The sequence below is a fragment of the Olea europaea genome, unplaced genomic scaffold (genome assembly GCF_002742605.1).
Source record: "Olea europaea var. sylvestris unplaced genomic scaffold, O_europaea_v1 scaffold1340, whole genome shotgun sequence".
Lineage (NCBI taxonomy): Eukaryota > Viridiplantae > Streptophyta > Magnoliopsida > Lamiales > Oleaceae > Olea > Olea europaea.
Window position 1 is genome coordinate 64762 of NW_019230888.1, and position 6704 is coordinate 71465.

At 32.4% G+C, this 6704-nt stretch overlaps 1 long non-coding RNA gene across 1 annotated transcript; it reads left to right on the forward strand.

The window, feature by feature from the left end:
* Positions 1 to 881: 881 nt before the first annotated feature.
* On the forward strand, positions 882 to 2446 carry LOC111375136. Its single transcript, XR_002699261.1, has 2 exons — positions 882 to 1683; positions 1768 to 2446. It is a non-coding gene; the product is annotated as an uncharacterized LOC111375136 (long non-coding RNA).
* Positions 2447 to 6704: the final 4258 nt, after the last annotated feature.

Genomic DNA, 6704 nt, shown 5'->3' on the forward strand with positions numbered 1-6704 from the left:
TCAAAAAAAGGAAAGTAGGTTTTTGGTGATTTTTGATGATGGATGAATGAAAAACATGCGGTGACCGTTCGAAATGGTTAAATTTGACGAATATCTTTTTTTGACTGTATTAATACATTACTATATGTTATTACTGTTTTATTGCAAAACTGATTGTTTGAACTTATAACATAACTAGAATATCTTTATGCACTTGTTGATACTTATAATCAACCGTCTTATTGGGGAAAAAAAAATACTACTACCATAATTTAGAAAATATTTGACGTATTATTCAACATGAATGGGGGGGATAATTTAAATGAGCGGAAAGTGCAGGCAAGTATATGATCCACCATCTCAACTCATTTATGGGTTGCATGATGGCACAAAAGATAGCCTCCATCACGTGAATGTCTTTAATTCCTCACCACACCTACCCTCAATAGTTGAGGTAGGACTTTGGTACACTTAGATATGTCTTTCCAATCTAAATAAATATGTTCTCGCTGCAACAGGGATTATATGGATGAGGATTCAACTGATTACAAACAAATAAAGCATGCACCATGTACTCAACCTACCAAACTACATGCAAAGCCCGTCACTGTGATCTTCCACCTTATCAGGTTGGGATGACCTCATTAAAAACCTGCAACTAACACCCGGGCCTTCAAGAGGGCGTCGAAGTTCCATATTTTCCTGTACCAAGCTGAGGTGAGCAAAGGGCCACCTGGATTGTTCCCCATGAAAGACATTAGGTGGTACTTAATTATATGAGTTTTTATTTATGTTTTAGTAAGTATTTATCTATTAAATAAATTCGGATTTTAATTCTATTTATTTTGAATTTAGGAATTTAATTGTCGTCATTATCTTCTAATTTTAATAATTATCTAGATTTAATTAGTAGTTATCTAAATTTTAGTTATTTCTTTAAATAAAGGTTGTTGGAGCATCTCCAAAAATCTTTTTAAATACAATATGTTCTTTATTTTAAAGAGATAATTCTTAAAAATAAACTTCAAAACACTCTCTATTTTAACTTTTAGTGGTCTCTAATGTAAATTACAGGAATTACTGCACAGTTCAAAACACAAATATGCTTTTATTTACCACTCTCTCTTTACAGTTGTATCTTGATTAAAGTCATCTTTATGTGGCCAGATATCACTAAGTCAAATGCAAATACACTGTTAGTTTTGTTTTTTGCAATTTTCGAACTCAAGGACCTCATTTGTTCAGGAGGTTTGTGTGGAGATATGTAGCATATCTATAAATGCTTCACATATGAGTCCATAATCCAGGCTAAATAATCACTCGTGTGATTATTGAGTAAAAATGCAGCTCCTTTTTGAACCAGTTCTTATCCATAGAGGTAAAGGGAAGTTTAGTTTGAAAAGGCAGAAAAATCATTGATTGGAATTTACTTGCATCTATCTGTACTTTTGGAAAGTCCTTCGGAGATTGTTATTTAGTTGGAATAGTTTCTTTTGGTAAAAATATTGACTTGAAAGTATCATGCTGTGAAGTTATCGCAGATGCATAAATTGAGTATACAGAAGGAAAATGCTAATTTATTTGAAGAAACTTCATACTTTCTTCCGTCCCACCTCTTTTGGCTATATTCAGTTGAAGTTTACTCAGATGTAATAATGTCTCTTCGTAGGGTCGTGGAACTTCACTGAAAAATATCCTATCAAGGTAAGAACTTTTGCATTGAGAATTGTATCAAATATGAAAAAATTATTTTCTTTTCTTTTGTTCCGATTTTTATTTTTGGTGCAGAGAGAATCATGGACAAACATTACTGATATTGGCTTACCAGAGTTCGGGTGTAGTGTATGGGGATTTAAGCAATTCACCTTTGTTTGTTTTCAGTACTTTTGCAGAGGACATTCAACATTCAGAGTCTAATGAGGAGATTTATAGGATTTTATCTATTGTATTTTTGACATCAACTCTTATTCCATTGCTTAAGTAAGTTATTATAGTGAATAGAGCTGATGATAATAGTGAAGGTAGGACTTTTGCTTTGTATCTCTGCTCTGCCGCTTTGCTTAAGTGAGTACTCTGCACAATGGGCAGCTAGCCTATGAGGATTTGTATGATTACAAAAGAGAGGAAATTTCTTGAGTGTTGATTGAGGTACAGAAGGAGGGCTTCACAGAAGCCCTCTAGAATATACACAAACATGTGGAGTCCGATTAGTTTGGCAATATTTAATTTACATGGGCCCCACCTTTCATGTGAGTATCTGTATCATTTTCTGTACAAATGGTTTTTTCCAAATTTCAATCACATAATTGGGTGGTCTTGAATTGGGATTGAGCTTATGATCAAAATTGGAGAAGCACAGATAGTTGCCAAAAATATTGTTGCATTTGGCCTTAATTGGAGCATGTATAGTGATTGGAAATGGAGTTCTTACTCCTGAGATTTCTAGTATAAAATGAAAATTTGCCTATTTTTGTCTTAATTGGAAATTCCAACTGATAAGTGATTATTTTGCTCATTATGCAGTGTCTTCTGCACTTTCTAGGTTAGAGCTTGTAGTGTCAAAGCACCATCACCAATGATTAAAATGGTTGATCTTATTGGGTATATCAACTACGGTCAGCACCCACATTGTAATGCAATCATGGTTTCTGGTACAATTTTTTGTTGCCAATAGTCATCAGCATTTTTTTTGGCTTGTTTATGAATCCTAGATTTATTGTCATGTCTGGAATTATAAATTGCTTTTGGGAAGTTGAAGTCAATTCTTAATGGTGTTGATGAATTCGAACTTGTTCAAAAGCTTGCTCGCAATTGACTAAAAATTCTTTAAAGACGAAACTATGCTGATTCTTATTTTCTATATCCAAAATTATACTTTTGAGGTGAGCAACAACTATACCGGTACCCATAGATTTTGTGGGTTGTACACACCTTATACCTAATATTTGGAATCAACTTATGATGTAGACAAGAATTTGTTCTTCCTGCTAATCATGAATATGCCTTTTTCTTTAGGCTCGTAGTGATGCCATTGAAGTTGTTGCAAATTTGCCAAGGCAATGGGTTAATTCACGGTTAATTGCTTTTGATTTTTGGAAGCAATCTAGATCTTTTGGATGAGTTAATAAGCAAAGTTGTTTATTTTTGCAAAATTCTTACGAATAATTTATTGTGTTACTATTTATGTTGCCGCAATATTTGTTGTTAATGATAATCCAATTCATGCATCGTATTGTATGGGTAAAAACTAGTTCTACTTATAAGCAGATTTTTGTAACAGCCAAAAATGGACATAAAAAGTGATTAATCAACAAAGTAGAAATTTTTCAGTCAATAGGTATCGTATTCACGGAACAAATCAAAATAGATTATTTGTGAATATGTACCACAAGTCTTGCTTAAAAAAATTGACGGGGGAAAATTTAGTTTCGATAGATAGGGTAAATTTTTTATATATATTTATAAAGAATAAATAAAATTTCCTAAAATTGTTTTGTATACTTCTAAGCATAATTTTTTAATAAAAATATATTTCTAACTTTCCATTTTGCTTTTATTTTCTTCTCATTTTTAGTCGACTCTTCATTTTCTCAATTTCTTTTTCTTTTTCTTTTTTTTTCCCCCTTGCTGTTTCTTTTGTTTTTTATGTGTTCTTTCAGCTTTTATTTTATTTTCTTTGCTTATTTAGTCATCTCTTTTCATCATTTCTTCACATGTACCCGCAGTAGCATTCAAGTAATGCCCTTTGATTTCACCTATTTCAGCCTGTGCTTTATAAAGTGCTTCGGCACAAAATAAGAAATGATCTCTCCAACGCATAAATGGCTGGGAGTTCACGTTCTCATCATCTTTGGTAAAATCAAGTCCACTGCGAAGACATTCATAAACTGGTCTACCATAATTTTTAGCAGATCACCCCAATTTTGGTTTAATAGTACATCCCATCTCATTCTCAAATTCAACCCTCTGCAAGTACTCTATCCGACTCGGCCATTGAACCGGTTAAGGCACCGGGTCTCAAATTACTAGTCGAACCGGTGGGTTAGTGATTAGACTGGTGGGTCAATGCTTAATAATTATAAAATATTTTTAAAAGTAGAAAGTTTTTCTTTCAGATAAAATAAAAAAAATTAAATTATCCGTCATTAATTACTTATGTATTTATATATTATTTTGTTAAATATTCAACTTATTTTAATTAAAATAATTTTTTAAAATTTTTAAAAAAATTTTTTTTTAACAAACTTAGGTTTTATAGTATTTGATGGTGGCACTGATACATAATTTTTTTCTTTTATTTTATTATGCCCTCATGTATATTTTTTGGTATTTTTAATTTCTTCTTAATTTCCATTTTGGTATGAACATATAAAATTGCTCTATATTTTCTAACTTTTACATATATGTCCCATTATAATGATGCTTTGATTTAATGAGTAAAATCTTATTTTTAGTCGTAAAAGCCATAACGCTAGTAATGGACACATGTATAACATGAAAAAATTGATTGAATCAGAAAGGAAATTATAACAGAATTTAACAATTGACAAAATTATACAAAATCTAATCAACAAAGATAAGAGCACCTGAAAGGTTTTTGTGTGCATGGTTTCTGTTTTTGGCTTTTTCTATAAGAATAATTTGACAATTCGGGGAATAATGAAAACATCCGCTTTAAAAACATTGAGTGAAAATATGTGATAACTCTAAGGCTTTTAGAGTGCTAAAAGTTTATTTTCAAATATTATGAATTTTAAGTTCTTGTTTGACATTATTATTTAGTACAATATATTGTCCGCTAGTAATAAAATAAGCAAAATATTTAAAAGCCGGGAGATGTCTACTAATGATGCTATTAGTCACTTCAATGTACTTATTTTATTTTCTGAAATTAAAGAGAAATTGGATTTGAATCTGACAAGATCACTACTAAAAAATTGATAATCAAATGGAAGTTAAACCTACATTTCATGAAAAACGCATTGTCATATAAATAAGCACTTTGATGAAAATGTTAAATATCAAAATCTAGAATTTAAGAGATTGAAAAGCAAAATTTCTCCTTACATTTTATCTAACATAATTTTTATATGTAAATGGTCATTTAATTTGAATTTTGTTTGAATAGTTTAGAAAGTAGGGTATTGAAATAATTATTCTACATTAAGAACTCTCTATTTTAAAAAATATCTTGGAGCTTTATTTTAAGATGTTAAAATAAAAAATATCTTGGTGCTTATTTTTATTGATTGGCTCTCTAAAAGAAAAAGAATTTTGTGTTTAAAAGATCTTTCGAAAATGCTCTAACAACCTTTATTCAAAGAAATAACGAAAATCTAGATAGTTACAAAAATTTAAATAATTACTAATTACATCTAGATAATTATTAAAACTAAAAGATAATGATGAAAATTAAATCCCTAAGTTCAAAATTAATTCGAAATAAACAGATTTAAAGAATTTTATTTAATAGATAAATACTAATTAAACATAATTAAAAACTCAATATTCATCGGTCTCGATCTCCTCGATAATTTTTTGTAGCATTTTGCACACTGTGGGTGCTACTCGGTCTGTAGGGATATAAATACCTCCTAATGGCTTCCATGGGGAACAATCTAGGTGGCCTCAGATTGGTAGAGGAAAATATGGAACTCAGATGCCCTCTCAAAGGCCTGGGTGTACTGCTGCATGCTTTTAATGAAGTCATACCAACGGGGACCAACCCAATAAGATGGAAGATCACAGTGACAGATGCCCCCCGAGGCACATCCCAACTGGTAAAGAACGGAGTTCTTCAAAGCAGGCAGTTCAGAGGTCGCGGGTTCGAATCATGAGGCTCTTGGAAGGCAATGCTTTCTCCTAGAAGGCAAGATATTTCCTGGAAAGCAGGAGTTCCTTGAAAGGCAAGGTGCATACATGGATTTGACTCGCTCGACACTTTGGCAATTCAGTTGAGGGGCTCTTTGACCCCGGCTAGTTTGGGGCACAATCCGCGATTTACCTAGTCTGCGTGAAAAGGGACTGGATCGTAGACTCCAGGATTAGTCGCTGTAAGATGGACACCTAGGTATCAAAAAAAAAAAGATCATAGTGACAGATTTTGTGTGCAATGTGGGAGTTGGAGGAGTATGAATTCAATTAAAACATATGCTAACTAAACTTGTTTCAAAGATTTCTTTTTATAAGAGTAATGCTATTTAAAATCACTGGTGTCAAGTACCAGTTTAGATGACGACTGTTCACTTAAATGCAATATCACATTATTCATTTAATTGAAAATATTAAGTGTGACCATTTAAACTAGTGCTCCGTTATCAATAGCATTATTCTATTTATAACCTTCCCAAGGGATGCAATTCGGATGAGTTGGACTATATCACCTGCCTTGTCTAGTCCATTTTGTATAAATGAAATAGGTTTGCTCACAGGTCATCACCAAGGCTATCCCAGCTGAGGGAATTATGCTGTTTTGTTGGGGTCTCCATCTCATGGTCAAAACCAAGAGCATCAACAAAAATCTGCTCCCAGGCGAAATTTCAAACGAAATCCACCTCCTTTTGACACTTTCAAACTCAATGTTGATGCTTCAGTTCATGGCGAAGAGAGTTTCTTTACAATAGGACAATAATTTGGGACATGGCTTAGTGATTGGCTCTCAATCCCCGAAATTCAAAGGAGATTCAAGGTTGAAGAGGATGGAGTCTAGGGCTTTGAATTATTGA